Below are 16,496 nucleotides of genomic sequence, written 5' to 3'. Positions count from 1 at the left end.
GACCTGCAAACAATCCCCCGTCCACCCCTGTGGGAAGGAGGGTCGCTGGATTCAAAGTAGAGCACCTTTCCACAGTCACATTTGTCAGTGTTAGCAAAACATTCAGATAATGCACCGATTGCGCCGGCGTCAAATGAGATGTCCTGGCCTGTGTCAGGATCGCGTGCACTGCATGGGGAACTCGAAGTGTCAGTGGATGCAGCTGCACTAGATCTGCACTTGCCATCACTGCCTCAGCTGCTGGAAGACAAGGGGGTGATGCTCGAGCCACTGAGTCCAAACGCTTTGAGTAGTATACAACCGGGTTGCACCTCCCCCCGTGATACTGAGTCAGAACTGAAGTCATGAACCCTTTTTTTTTCCACATATTGCACAAATGGTTTTCTATAGTCAGGTACCCCCAAAGCTGGGGCTGACATTAATACCAGTTTTAAATCAATCAGGGCCATTTCCACCTTCATTCTTGGCATAGAGAAAGTCTTCCTGTTTCAAAGAATGCTGTGGCATCAGTCCCACTGCCCCCCCTTCTTCAGCATCAGGGGCAGAAAGCTCAGCTCTCCAAAAAGGAGGAGGAACATAGGCAGGAGGACGAGGTGCAGGTGACAGCAGTGGAGGAGGGGACACTTCAGGCAGGACCAGATATCTGAATTAGGCTTTTTCCTCTTCTTAGCACCAGCTTCAGGCGGAGAAACAGCAGCAGTCGGGTCGGCCCCCCTTTCCTCTCTGCTAACTTTACCTCTCCGCTGCTACACTCTAGCTTTCCTATCTCTCTTCAAGGCCACAGACTACCACTGATAGTAATATTCTGGCCTGCACATTCCCTTACCACAATGACCATTTTCCCTGCTTTCTAGCATTGTTTCACAACATTCTAGCTCCAGTATGTTTAGAGTGCCCTGCTTTGGCCATCTACCCCCAGTCTGACGATATGTTACAAATCTTCTTTAGTCCCAGGCCAGTAACCCGTTCCATTATCTGCCTTGGGGACTGTTTCCCCTTATCCCCTTTATTACATTTCCTCATTATCTCTCCCTTGATCTCCGAGTCCCTTTCAGGAGGGTGTGAATGTTTACTTGACGCACTCCCCATATCTACCCTTTAACAAATGGCGTTGAACACAAGACCTATGAATTATCTATTTTGACCCTGATATCCTACAAACTCCCCTTCTCAAGGCAGCTGCCATCTGTACTAAGCACGCAGCTGCTGGGTGGTCACCAAACTAAACAAGACACCTTGTTACTGGGTGACGACAGAATCAAAAAGAACTAAGTGTTATTCCAAACATTTAGTGTCCTAAAAGCAAATTAACAAGCCTATCGCAGTATATCTCAGGTCCAACACATGATTCCCCAGACACTTTTTGCTATATTAGTCCACAGGGCTATACCATTATTCCATTTAATGTTGACACCTGTATGCGACAGTGTGGAGCAAAATCAACTCCATGTATTGTTTATCCCACTGAGGATACTGCACCTGGGAGACCTCACACCCTTTACCATGTACGCATTCTCCAAAACCCACACACCCTATCAACATACACCTTTATACTCCCGTGGGACCGAGAGTGGGCCAAACCCCGAACAGTGCCTCAGCCCAGTGCCAGGGGTCTACGACAGCGCCTGTCTTAGGTTGTTCCTGTCCTCACACAGGAATCTTACTGTACCCGTCCTTGGCCTGTTACGCAGTGCTGTGCTACCGCATGCAATACATTCACTGTCCAGCCTTCACCATACAATGCCGCACCATGCAGAGCACACACCACCCTGCCCTCAGCCCCTGCTGCACCAAGCCTTATCACCCTCGTGTCTGGACCCCCTGCGGGTGACGGCTTCCCTGCCTCCTTCCTTGTGCCCCGTCGCACAATATACAGTGGTGCCACCAAAATCACGGACTTTCCCAAGATCTCGTGCATCCACCTCTTCCACGTAATAGGTCACTCAGGTCTCCACTTGGACAGCACCCTTTCCCTATCACAGGTGGATGAGCGCTCTCCCACCGGCCTTCCTACCCGTGGTCAGCGCTTCCCCGTGCTTGGATCCCCTCAGTCATGGCGGACTTTCACATAACACACTCAAACACTACCAAACACATAACCTTCAACAACAAGCAAAGCAGCAGCAAGAATGAATAAACAGAGAAGCCTTTATCTCACCAAAACAGGTCTGGCCAAATCAGTCTCAGGAATGTTCAGGTCTGGGACAGCGTGGTCTCCATTGTTCCTCGACGAGAGACTGGGCCAATCCTCAATCTCATCTGGATCTGGTCCCATCAGGCTCTACGCCTTACCTACTTCTATCGCAGGATCCCATCGTCTGCGACAAACAAAGAACTCAGCTGCCCCACGTTGGGCGCAAACTGTGGTAGAAAAATTATAAATCAAGCACTTAGAATAAAAGTCTGGACCTCTTAGTTTGGTGAGTAAAGAAAATCTCTTTTATTCCAGCAAGTTCAGCAAAGCGCTCCCATCACACTCTGGCCCTTGGTACCAAGTCACCCCCGGCACACAGAGCAACCAGTAGATAAACCATAACTCCCAGGACTTGTAAGTCCTGATTGGTCATGAAACATCAACAAACTAAGCTGAAACGTATAACAAACACAATTCTCCTGCTCCATTGGTTCACCTTGGTAGGAAGGTAAAGTCCACCCATTGTACGCAACTTACTGGAGAAAGCCTCGGCTTCTAGACTCTACTTGAGATATGTATATAGATATTAATTATATGACATCCAATCACTGTTAATGTTTGGGTGTTCCATTGATTAACTCTTTACCTGTCGCCGCCTAGTGATTCGGACGCATACGTCCAAATTTTCAATAACAGAAAAAAATGACGTTCAGTAAAAGAAACAAATGTATCAAATCAACCAAAAACGGCTTGTTACACTACAAAAAACCTTTCAGATAATATCTGTAGAAAGTTGCGCAATTTTTGTGCCATGGTTTTTTTGTAACAAGTAAAAATAAAATGACCATGGTAGCCATCTTTAAACGGGTCGAGTGTCAGGAAGTAGAATATAAGTGTTAATAAAATGAAAACTAAGCACTTCAAACTATTTCTTTCACGGCCAATAATTCATAAACCGTCACAGTATTAAGACAAAACACGCATTTTTCCATAAATATGACTGTAATGGTCTCAAATAGCTTGCTCACTCATCGCGGAAAAATGTCAGTCGGCATTCTGTACATTCGTGCAATGTTTTTTATCTTCGGAGTTTTAGAAGAAAACCAATGAATAAAATGACAAAGTTACCCTCGTTTGAAAGCTTGATCTCCTATGTACATAAATCAATCACTGTAATCCTTCATTGTCAAGCATTTTTTCAGATATATGCTCTGCTTCCCTGCTAGCACATTATTTTTTACGCACTGAACCTTTGCCTATGGTTATGTTTCACCATAATAAACTTTTTACATGAACATCAAATTACAGTGTCATTTGCTTCATCCAATAGAGGTGTGTCTAAGGTTTGCAAAATGGTATGGGATGTGCTGTGCACATGCACATATCACAGGGCCTAAATTCCAGGTGGCCTGAGACAAGGCCGAGCCTGGTACGAGAGGCACCAAAGGGGGATTACACACATAAACACACACACACAGATAACCATGGAGACCAGCACTCCAACTTTTATTGCCCAAAGATTTAGGGACCTACAGACAAGCAGAGTGGACCTAATGGACAGGGGTCCCTCGACTTGGCACACAACCCCCTCCCCATACATTCTGCCTTACATATCACTCACCCAACAGGCAAACACCCTAAAGGAAGTTTCATTTAAGTTTGGCTTTTGTATACCCTGTATATTGATTTACTCATGACTACTAGTCTCAATATACAGATAGGTTATGTTTGTATGTGTCCTTAGACAATCTTAGTGTTTTGTGTGCCACCCTTATAACCATGTTCACGGAGTATCACCTATTTTACCCCTTTGCACTTGAACACATATAAATTTAAATAAATAGATAGGTATAGCTACCATTGTCTTTATGTTCTCATGGTATACCAGAAGAATCTGGAAAGTGAGTGTAACCAATGTGTCCCAACTTTTAGAGAGTCTGCTTTGTTAAGAACCCCGCCCTTCTCTTCCAACATTCCTTTGTGGTCCTTATCTGATCTTGGTGGACCTCACCAAGTTTCTTTGTTTCTACCATGCTATGTTAAAAGAACTGAATTAAGGTGTATTTTATCCATTCTGGAGAAGATGAATTGGCATAAGCCACACCAAAAAAAATATGTTGTTTCCAGATGTGCAACTTATATTGATATTACCACAAACTAACAGCCACGCCTATCTATGGATAAGATGTGCTGTTTGTAATATGAATATTTGATGTAATATCTGCACAAAGTGTAACATCTGTTGAGGTGCAACCCAAAACACCTGTATCCCATACTGATGTGAATGAGTCACATAGATAAAATAATTAATTGTTTAATCAATTAATGCAGATGGTATGAGGTATGTACCTGTGAAGCTGGTATGGCATATTTGGTGTCAAACTGATGGAAAATCACTCCTGATTCCAAATCTGGTCAGTGATTACCATAAAAGTGGATGTATCAAAAGTTATAACAGCTTAATGAAAATCATCAGTAAAGGGAGAATCAGGCGGGCCATAAATCCCAAAAGGACTGATACAGACCCCCTTCCGAAAGCCCGCCAAATGGATGGCCAGCCATTGGGCCAGGATTCGAATTCCTGGTCATCCCTATTCATGAACTTTAGACCATAAAAACCTGGACCTCAGAACAAAGCAGCGCAGAGAATACCCGCCAGCCCGAAGAAGAACATCAGGCGAGGCAAACAGATCATCAAGCGTAGAGAACACCCAGCAGCCGTACAGAAAAGACCATCCGCCCGGGAGCAGAGAAGCCCACCAGAAACCCTCCGGTGAAGGCCCAGCTGAACAGAGAACAGCACCCAAGACAAGGCTTCACCAGGAGAGAGAATCCAAAGGGGCTCCACTCCACTGCTTCAAACGCCGCGCCTTCCTGAGTGCCATCGGCTCAGCAGCTCTGCCATCAACTGCCAAGACCCCCCCACCCCCCCACTCTTCAACCAAGTAAACCAACTTCCTTTCATTCTAACAACTTAAGCTGTTCTGTTAACCTGCTATAAGACTTTAGGGTCGTGTTTCCACAAACTGTGCTTGCTTTGCAGAACAGTATTTCCCATTTCAGGTTACTCATTTAAATCCGGTCATTGCATTTTCATAATTACATTGTTTGTTTTATTCCGTTATTTCGTGTTTGTTGTTTGTGTTAGGTGTAATGTCTGTCTTATGTTAGTTGTAGTGTTAGCTAGGAATAAATGCATGTCTTTTACACAACTTTAGCCTCCGTCATTGTGTGTCTCATAATAAGTTCCTGCCTTTGTGCGATCTTGCTACACGCTCTGAACCTCAAACTCGCCTGAAACATCACGAGACTCTCTCTCATTGGCCGTGAGGGGAGCTTCGCTACCAATCGTGTACATTACCTGGTGATGCAGCTCGCTGGACGAGCCTTCTAACCCAGGTTACTAAGCGATACTGGTATTTAGTGAATCCCATTTAAGTCTCACATTAACAGACTCACAGGGATACCGCAATTGAGTTTGGAGGAGCCGACCATTCGGCATAACAATTGATTAATAATCAGCATTAAATAATAATTAATTAAACTTTAATTAATTCAAACATATTGGTGGAGAATATTAAAATTTATTTGAGCTAATAATTCCTACAGCTGATTGGGCATTGTTTTTCGCGCTGGGGACATGAATGCGCAAATTATTCTCTGCAGGTGCAGTATTTGTGGGAGTGTCTCGAGTACGCATTGCGCACGTAGTCTCCGTGAGTTTACCCAGTTATTTTCGGACAACTTTTTTGACTGAAGAAAAATGGCTCAGATGACTTTCACTGTTGAGAAAGCACAGAAGATGATTTTGAAGAGTGGTTCGGGGGAAGAAAGTGTCGCTTTTATCCATTAATTCGATGGAGGAGGATGCAACGCTTGACATAAGTACATTTATTTACAGTTTACATTTTACTCTTTTATTCTATAGATTTTTATAATTCCGTAATTCAGCAAATTACAATTAACATTTGCTTTGGTAACACTTGTATTGTGGTACATTGGGAAAAGTTCCGCATCGCCTTTGTCAAGCTTTGAAGTGTGCAAAGTAATGCAGCGCTTTTGGCTTTCACTTGGGCAAAGTTACGCGGGGCTTTGTTTGGGCAAAGTTATGCGGGGCACTTGTCGGCCTTGTTTGAGCAAAGTTATGTACAGTACTTGTCGGCTTTGTTTGGGCAAAGTTATGCGGGGCACTTGTCGGGCTTTGTTTGGGCACAGTTATGCGGGGCACTTGTCGGGCTTTGTTTGGGCACAGTTATGCAGGGTTAGGGTTAGAAACAAAATGTTTCTTATGACCCATAAGTGGTAATGCATTTAGAAAGAAAGACGCTATCCCAAAACACTGCTAGTTACACTGCGGCCATTTTGGATAGGTTTTGGATAGGTTTGGCACAAGTCGTGTGAATAAAATATAGATTTTCCTACAAATGTGTGGTGATGTTGTGTGACAAAATGTTACTTATGACCCATAAGTGGTAATGCATTTAGAAAGAAAGACGCTACCCCAAAAAACACTGCTAGTTACACTGTGGCCAGTTTGGATAGGTTTTGGATAGGTTTGGCACAAGTCGTGTGAATAAAATATAGATTTTCCTACAAATGTGTGGTGATGATGTGTGACAAATTGTTACTTATGACCTATAAGTGGTAATGCATTTAGAAAGAAAGTTGCTACCCCAAAAAACACTGCTAGTTACACTATTGCCATTTTGGATAGGTTTCAGATTAGTTTAGGTTAGGTTTTGGATAGGAAAGGCTCCCAGTTGCACCATTTGCTCTTTCCTCCGTAAAACCTGTTGGGCTGCATCAAATGATATGAAATTGGGCACACATGTAGATAACAAGTTTGGGAACCAGATTTTTAAAATTGGACCTATTCCATCATGTAGTTTTTGAAATATTTACAAAAATCCAAGACACAAAGACAGATTTTGTATTTTTCCAGCTGTTTTTGTTATATTCGCATGTCCATAAATTATACACAGGTTATTCATTTCGTTATTGAACTTCCTACAATCAATTGTAAAGGGGTCAACTTTGATTTTAGGTATCAGGCATGTGTCTGTGACTTTTATATCTGAAGTTATAAGGTAATTATTCCAAAGAGGGAAGAAATGCCCCCCCATGCAAGGGGCCCCTGGTTCACTCCATAAGGTTAATGATTCACACATTGACATATTGTCCCTGAATCGCTGAAAATACATGGTTAATATATGATTAGTATGATTAACATGATGCAATCAGTTGCGTAACATATTATATTGACTACTACAACTACTTTAATAAGCTATAACTCTTCGTGCACCAGTTGGGGCGGCTTTGAGTCTCTTCCGGCAAGTGGTTTCTCCCCCCCTTTGCTCCACTGTCTGCCTCTCCAAGGTCCGAGCTTCTGCGGAGCCAACTGCAGGCAGCTATCACAAAGCGAGGTCACATAGTATTCAAAACAATCTCTTCTGGCCTAAGGCCTAAGACATAACAGACCCAATATGCCTCCCCTCCCGGGCATACTAATGTCCAATTTTACTTCCACAATGTATCCGGACGTTACGGGATATTCAGGAGACTGAGAGTTTTATTGATTCAGTGTTAGTGGCTCAGGATATGTCCGCCATAGGTATTCAGTCTCCCCCCGCTCCGGCAGCAGAGCCTTCGCAGCAAGGCGAGTGGGTGATGACCCAGCGGCATACTTGTAAATCCAACCATAATTCACACTGGCACCATTCGCCCATTCGCGTTTCCAACAGGTTCTCCCCACTCAGTGAAACTCCCGCTGAGAAACCTGTTGAAAGTGCTCTAGTAATAGGTGACTCTATTCTAAGAAACGTGAGAGTAACGACTCCAGCGACCATAGTTAATTGTCTCCCTGGTGCCAGAGTGACCGACATCTCGGCAAATTTAAAAGTGCTGGCTAAAAGTAAACGTAAATACTCTAAGATTATTATCCACGTCGGCACTAATGATGTCCGATTGAGGCAATCGGAGATCACAAAGTCAAATTTTATAGAGGTGTGCAATCTTGCGAAGAAGATGTGTGTGTCAGTAACGTGCTCTGGCCCCATCCCTGCTAGACGTGGCGATGAAATGTACAGCAGATTATCGTCGCTACATCGCTGGCTGTCGGAATGGTGCCTGATAAATGGTGTGGGTTATATAGACAACTGCCGGATGTTTTGGGGTAGGCCTGGGCTTTTGAAGAGGGACGGTATTCACCCCTCGCGGGCTGGTGCCGACCTCTTGTCTAAAAGCATAGCTCTTAGTCTCCAGGCAAATCGCTGACTAACTAGAGCCAAGATCCAGGTGGCAGGCAAATCGGCATAACCGACCGGCTGCTAGTCGCTTAGAGTCGTCATCTAGGGTTCATTTTATTGAGACTTTGTCTGTTTAATCATGGAAGCCACCATATCATATTCCACCGTAGTGTGTGCCATAATAACTTAATAAAAATTACAATGAATCCATTACTAGAAAACAGCTGTGATGCAGGGCTTAAACTTAAACTTGGACTTCTGAATGTAAGATCACTGGCTCCTAAGGCACTATTAATAAATGAAATAATTACTGATTTTAGTCTTGGTGCCATATGCCTCACAGAGACCTGGCTTAAACCGAATGAATTGATGGCACTAAATGAATCTACTCCAGCTGAGTACAGTTATAAGCATAACCCTCGACCAAATCGCAAAGGTGGTGGTGTTGCTGCAATTTTTCAGTCCAGCCTAGGAGTGTCTGAGAAATGTGGTTTGAGTTTCAGCACATTTGAAACTCATGTTCTTAGTCTTGCTGGCTCATCTCTTCATAGCTCTTCAGCCCAAATCACCATTGTTATTGTGTATAGACCACCTGGGCCCTACAGTAATTTTCTTAAGGAGTTTGCTGATTTTTTAACTAACCTGATGGTCAGTACTGACAAAGCTGTTATTGTGGGTGATTTTAACATTCATATGGAGAAAAATAGTGATCCTTTAAAAATAGCATTTGCAGCTATTCTTGACTCGATCTGTTGGTGTATGTCAGAATGTAGTCGGGCCTACTCATGCCTGTAACCATACCCTTGATTTGATTATTAGTCATGGCATCCTGGTGGAACATGTATCTATTCAACCCGATCTCACGAATTTTCGTGCAGCCATCACGACTTAAAATCTATTTAAACGTGCTTTAAACTTCTGTTGCATGAATGAGTTAGTGTATGGAGGGAAATCCCAGACATTATTCAAAAGGAATTATTAACACCCGCCATTAACACCGCGAATAATGTCCGGGATTTCCCTCCATACACTAACTCATTCATGCAACAGAAGTAAAATCCAAGCGCTGTTTTGCAAGGTCGCGTCACACGTTATGGAAAGCGTTATCATATCACAAAAAACACAATATGATTCTGGGCATGCATGACTTTCCCGTCACTTAGTCACCAGTTAGCGCTCATGTTAGGCACTGCCCATTAAAACACATAGGGAGAGGAAACGTTACCCCAGCACGTAAAAAAAGCCGAAAACGTGATCACAGCACGTTTAAATAGATTTTAAGTCGTGATGGCTGCACGAAAATTCGTGAGATCGGGTTGATCTATTATGCCTCTCAGATCATTACTTGTTAACATTTGAAATCCAGTATAGCCTCCCGTTGACCACAGCTCCAAAGTACAGAATCAGACGTTCCATTGCCTCACTAACTACAACAACATTTATGAAACAACTTCCACAGTCTTTCAGCCTTACAAACTACTGTATTTTTATTTTCCTGTATTTAAAAGCTGTGCTGTGTATAAATACTGTAAGTAATGTGTGATTTTTGGTTTTCCATTAAGGATTTTTTACAGATGAATGCAGAAACATGAGGTGTTGTTATTACTACTAGGTGCTCATGATCTCAGTCTGAGTTCACAAACTGACTGATATGATTTATCAGTATTTTTCTTTCTGCCAAGAAATGCATCGCTACCTGAATTAGCTATGACTATGGCTTTATGCAGTAGATATTGCCTATCCAAAGGAGCTTAGGTACACATTTGAAGTGTTCCAAAAACTTCTTCTTGATCTAGATTGATCCAGACTATCCCCAAAAGTGAACAGGCTCAAGATAAAGCTACTAGCTTAAGAAAATTGGCAAAAACATTTTATTTACCTATTTTTGTTTGTTTGTATACTAGCTGTTCATGGTACTGATAAGATTTGTAATGTATATTGAAGTGACAATATGGTGAAATTCATTTATTTAAATTAATAGTGAATCCAAATCTATTTTATCCATACACATTTAATAATGTTATATTAGACTCACTCAGATTTGTAGTAAGAGTAAATAAATGATCTTGAGATATTGAGTAAATGTAAAACAATTTATTTGATATATTGAATTAATAAGAAACAGTTTCTCATAGATATACACTGCCCGTCCAAAAAAAAAGTCGCCATTTAAATTTTTTGTTGGACCGCCTTTAGCTTTGATTATAGCGCATATTTGTCATGGCATTGTTTCCACAAGCTTATGCAACATTTCGTCCCTTATTTTCATCCAGATTTGCATTCATTTCTCACCAAGATCCTGTATTGACAAGTGAGTTGAACCACTCCATAAAGCCTCCTTCATCACATCCCAGAGACCTTCAATGAGGTTAAGGTCACAACACTGTGGTGACCAAGTCACGCGTGAAAATGATTCCTCATGCTCCCCGAACCACTCTTTGACAATTTGAACCCATTGAATCTTGGCATTCTTGTCCTGGAATATGCCCATGCCAACAGGGAAGACAAAATCCATTTATGATGGATGGAGGTGTAACCTGGCCATTCAGTAGATTCAGGTACTCAGCTGACTTTACTTTATTGCTGCATAACGTTGCAGGACTGCAATAATGATCTAGTCATTGACTTAAGTATTTGCTGATTTAAATTCAAATGGCGACTTTTTTTTGGACGGGCAGTGTATATATAGTATATATAAACCAGTTTTGCTCAGATATTTGGTAAATACCAATTGATTTTTTACTCTGAAATTAAATTTAATTGACCTAATATTTTTGTGCTTATCTGTGGTCATTATCTGTGGTGGACTGGCGGCCTGCCCAGTGTGTACCCCGCCTCTCGCCTGATGATGCTGGGATTGGCTCCAGCTTCCCCGTGACCCACATGGATAAAGTTGTATAGATAATGGATGGATGGATGTATTAACTCATTATTTGGCATTTTATTACAAAGCCCAATATAATTAAGCTGTAGATTTTAGTAACATTTACTTATTTTTTAAGTTTACATTTAGTTCACTAAGTCAATACATTTTATTTAAAAATTAAAGACTAAAATCTATTCAATTATTTTACATGTCACTTTGTTGCCATTATTTTTTTAAGAACATTGGGTCACATTTTTTACAGTGTAGAGAAAAAAAGAGGAAATTGTAAAAAGACAGTAAATTCTATTTTCAAAAGCCCAGAACACTGACAAAAATGGATATTGACATTACCTGAACTTTTTTTATTATGATGCTAGACTTTCATGTGAAAAATAAAATATTAAATTGCTAGTCATCCATCTGATCCAGTTGACCCAAGACTTGTTTAAACATGATCAGTTATATACTACTTACTCCATAGTCCAACTATGTGTGTGTGTGTGTATGTATGACTTATATATATAGCTGTGACGAAAAAGTTTGAGAATGACACAAATATTTATTTTCACAAAGTCTGTTGTCTCAGTCTTTATGATAGAAATTTGCATATACTCCAGAATGCTATGAAGAGTGATCAGATGAATCCACCACGTGCCTGCACCGGTCGGCCGCTGCATTGAAACATATATTTCAACCCCTGTATTAGCTTAGTCATTTCATCTTGTTTGTTTGACTCATCTGCCGGCCCCTGGAGGATGGACTCCCCCTTTGGGTCTGGTTCCTCCCAAGGTTTCTTCCTCTTAGGGAGTTTTTCCTTGCCACCGTTGCCTTTGGCTTACTCAATGGGGGGTCCTTACGAGGCAGAAATGTAAAGTGTATTGAGACAATGTAATGTTGTGATAATGCGCTATATAAATAAAATTGAATTGAATTGAATTGAATGAATTGCAATTAATTGCAAAGTCCCTTTTTGCCATGAAAATGAACTTAATAAAAAAAAAACCCAATTTCCACTATATTTCAGCCCTACCACAAAAGGACCTGCTGATATAATTGTAGTGATTCTCTTCTTAACAAAGGTGAGAGTGTTGACGAGGACAAGGCTGGAAATCACTCTGTCATGCTAATTGAGTTAGAATAGCAGACTGGATGCTTTAAAAAGAGGGTGGTGCTTGAAATCATTGTTCTTCCTCTGTTAACCATGGTTACCTGCAAGGAAACGGGGGCAGTCATCATTGCTTTGCACAAAATGGCCTTCACAGGCGAGGATATTGCTGCTAGCAAGATTGTACCTAAATCAACTATTTATCGGATCATCAAGTTCTACAAGGAGAGAGGTTCAATTGTTGGGAAGAAGGCTTCAGGGTGCCAAGAAAGTCTACCAAGCACCAGAATCATTTCCTAAAGTTGATTCAGCTGTGGGATCGGGACACCACCAGTGCAGAGCTTTCTCAAGAATGGCAGCAGGCAGGTGTGAGTGCATCTGCATGCACAGTGAGGCATGCAATTTTGGAGGATGGCCTAGTGTCAAGAAGGGCAGCAAAGAAGCCACTTCCCTCCAAGAAAAACACCAGGGACAGACTGATCATTTGCAAATCATTTGGCCAGGATTTGGCCCAGAAGTTGATTGACAGCATACCAGGAAGAATATTTACTCTTTGCATAAACTTAATAAACTTGTCAATAAAAGCCTTTGACACTTATGAAATGCTTATAATTATTCTTCAGTATACCATAGAAACATCTGGCAAAAGATCTACAAACACTGAAGCAGCAAACTTTGTGAAAACCAATACTTGGGTCATTCTCAAAACTTTTGGCCGTGACTGTAAAACTCACATCGGGATCAAATTTCATCCTTACAGGTATTAAAAGGTGATTAAAAGATCACATAGGTACATAGAAACATTCTTGTTTCTTTTCCACTTCTTTAATTCATTTTTAAAAAAGTAAGTTGTACTGAAATTTTGGTCTAAAACCCATGCATAGATTGAGAAATCTCATTAACAATTATTCTGGCCATGTGTTTTGTCCACAAATGCAAATTTGTAGAATGTATTGGCAGGTTTGCCAACTGTGGTCAACTGGGTGGAGTGAGATTTTCAATTTGAGACAAATCTGCACATTATATATTTAAAACCTCATTTCCAGAAAAGTTGGGACACTTTGTAAAAATGCAATAAAAACTAAAATCTGTATTTTGGTACTTCACTTGAACAGGAAAAAGGACAAAGAAAAGATTTTCAGTGTATTCACAGACAAACGGAATTCTATTTCTTAAATAAATAAATTTGGTATAAAACTGGGTATAAAACGAGCATCGACCAAAGGCTCAGTCTTTACAAGCAAAAATGGGTCATGGCTCAGCACTTTGTGCTGAACTTTGTGAGAGAATAATCTGTTTCCCAGCGCAAGACAGTAACAAATTTAGGTCTGTCACCATCTACAATCAATAATATTGTGAAAAGATTCAGGGAATCAAGAGAAATCTCTGTGTGTAAAGGCCAAGGGCTGAAACTGCTGCTAAATGTGTATGACCTTCAAGCCCTTAGGCAATATTGCATTAGGAACTGTCATGCTACATTGTCATAGCCTCATAGGCTCAGGAATACTTTGGGAAATCATTGTTGCATACATTACACTGCTGCAAGAATTGCTCCCTGACACTGTATTATACAAAGAGGAAGCCATATATCGATTTTCTGCAGAAACGCAAGTTTTCTGGACCCGAGCTAATCTGAGATGGACCAAAAGACAATGGAAACATGTTTGGTGGACAGATGAGTCCATGTTTCAGCTTGTTTTTGGGAAAAACAGACGTTGTATTCTACTTGCCAAAGATGAAAAAGACCATCCAGACTGTTATCAACAAGGTTAAAAAACCAGCATCTGCGATGGTATGGGGGTGCATCAGTGCGCATGGCAAGGGGGATCTGTATATACATGAAGGCACCATTGATGTGGAAGCTTACATTGAAGCTTACATACAGAGAAACATATGCTCCCAGGAACTCCATGTAAATTTCAGCAGGACAATGCCGGGTCTCATTCTGCAGAAATTACAAAATGTGGCTTTGTAGACATAGAGTCAGGGAATTATATCATATAGATAGAATGCCTTTATTTTCATTGTACAGGCTGCATATGTATAATAAAATTCAGTATTCACATTACCAATATGTTCTCCTTTGAGACATACACATACAGGAAATATACACATACATCTTTCAGAAAAAGGCTCAAGCTCATAACCCATATTTCAGTACTGAAGTCACAGTTATTTGCTATGAGATACAAGCTTAATTTTGAAACTCTTTATTCTGACTATAATTAGGTTTTGTTTAAATTTGAGGAATCATGGTAGCTCAGTGGGTAGCACTGTTGCTCCCACCCTCCACACACACACACACACACACACACACACACACCTTTTAGATTGAATGCCAATTAGCAGTATGTGTCAGCTAGAAAAGAAGTCTTTAAATCAGCATTTTGACACAACTTTGATATGTGAGTTTTAAAATGACTGTTGGGTTGAAATTGTATATATATTATCACTCACGTGTATTCTCAAGGATGCATAACTTGTTCCATGTAGCACCTGTGTAAATGCTCAACAGTAACTTTCCATCACGTGCAGCAGACGAGGCCACCTCTGACGCACGTTCTGTTGTTCCTGTTCCCACTCCCACATTCCCATTGGTTCCATCCCATTCTAAAATGTTGTTCACACCCACAATGTAACCTGATATGTTTACCTTATAGTATAAATAAACTCTGTCGAGGGGCCACACCTTTGTAGCTCACACTGAGGTGGGGTTACCCTTGCAGCAAGTAAATCAGCGCGTGTCTCATACTCTGTGGGCCGGCAGCCGGGGGAGCTGATCACTCTCCCCGACATAAATCTTGGTCCTTCGAGCCGGATTCACAAACCAGTGATCCGTGCGGATCGGGAATCCTGAGGACATCACCGGGGCGCCGAGAGGAGCGACACCGAAGTCTGTCGACAGCCGCTCGTCTAAGACGGGTCGAGAAAGTCCTGGAACGTGAGAATTCGTGACCAGGCCGGTGGTTAGGACTGCGCTCGACGCCTGGTGATGCCTGACGGACCCCGACCGTCGTGACTGACCCCAGAGGTGAGACGTTTGGTTATATTTCGCCGAAAGGAAATAGTCTAAATTTGGTTATATTTCGCCAAAAGGAAATAATCTAAATTTGGTTATATTTCGCCGAAAGGAAATAATCTAAATTGGTTATATTTCGCCGAAAGGAAATAGTTGAATTAGAATTTAATTGACCTGTTAATTGACAAAGGCTAGAGTTGGCCGTAATCAACTGGGTATGAATGTTTGTGTGAATGTGGAGGACTAAGTGATTTATAGAATCCTAGGCTGATTCTACCAGTCCTGTTGTTTCTTTGCCTGAGAAGAAAGACGTACTGGTGATTGGGAGATCAAGGACGGGTTCCATCCCTGAAAACTGACACCGCTGCACAGATAGTGTGCAGTAGAAGGCCGTGTTAGTGTCCTCTCCCTAATCTCGTGCCAGAGAATTTCTGCTCAGGACCCTTGTAGTAATAACAATAGACAAGTAAAAGGATGGGAAAGGGGCAAAGTAAACAGCCATCCTTAGAGGGAGATGAAAAGTTTATGGAAGGATATGTAGAAGGAGCAGGGACTATAAGTAATCAAAGGTGGAGAAGAAAGATTGGGTTTGGAGGAAGCCTCCATAAGTCAGACATTCTCAAGTTACAAAGTGATTTAAAACTAGAAATGTTGCGCACTAAAAATAGCGGAAAGTTGGACAGACGGAAGAAGGAGTACAAGCTGTCAGAAAAATGGTTGGAACAAAGTAAATTAAGAGAAGCAACTAGACAGGAAAAAAAAGGAAAAAGGAAAGAAAAACTTGCAGCCGTAGCACTAGTCACTCCTGATGAGGAAAGTGCAGCAAAGACCCCACATAGACAGAAAACACCTACCGCTCCTCCGCTGTCGCAGCTGACATCGGAAGCAGCACCAAAAGACAAGCTGATAGCAGCGCCTAGAACGCTGACACCACATGCTGCTCCATTAGCGTCGTTGGCACCAGAATCTCCTTTCCATCCAATGGTGACCCGAAGCAGGGATCCTTCACTGTATCCAGTGAAAGACTTAGAGTCATGCAAAACTAAATTCCACCCCAGTAGCGGAGATGGGGCATCAACCCCAGAGTTCCAATGCCCCATGGTGGAAGTCGCGAATCCTGATAGGGG

This window comes from Paramormyrops kingsleyae, chromosome 1 (assembly GCF_048594095.1).
Source record: "Paramormyrops kingsleyae isolate MSU_618 chromosome 1, PKINGS_0.4, whole genome shotgun sequence".
NCBI classification, from domain to species: Eukaryota; Metazoa; Chordata; class Actinopteri; order Osteoglossiformes; family Mormyridae; genus Paramormyrops; species Paramormyrops kingsleyae.
Note: the sequence above shows the minus strand (reverse complement) of the source record.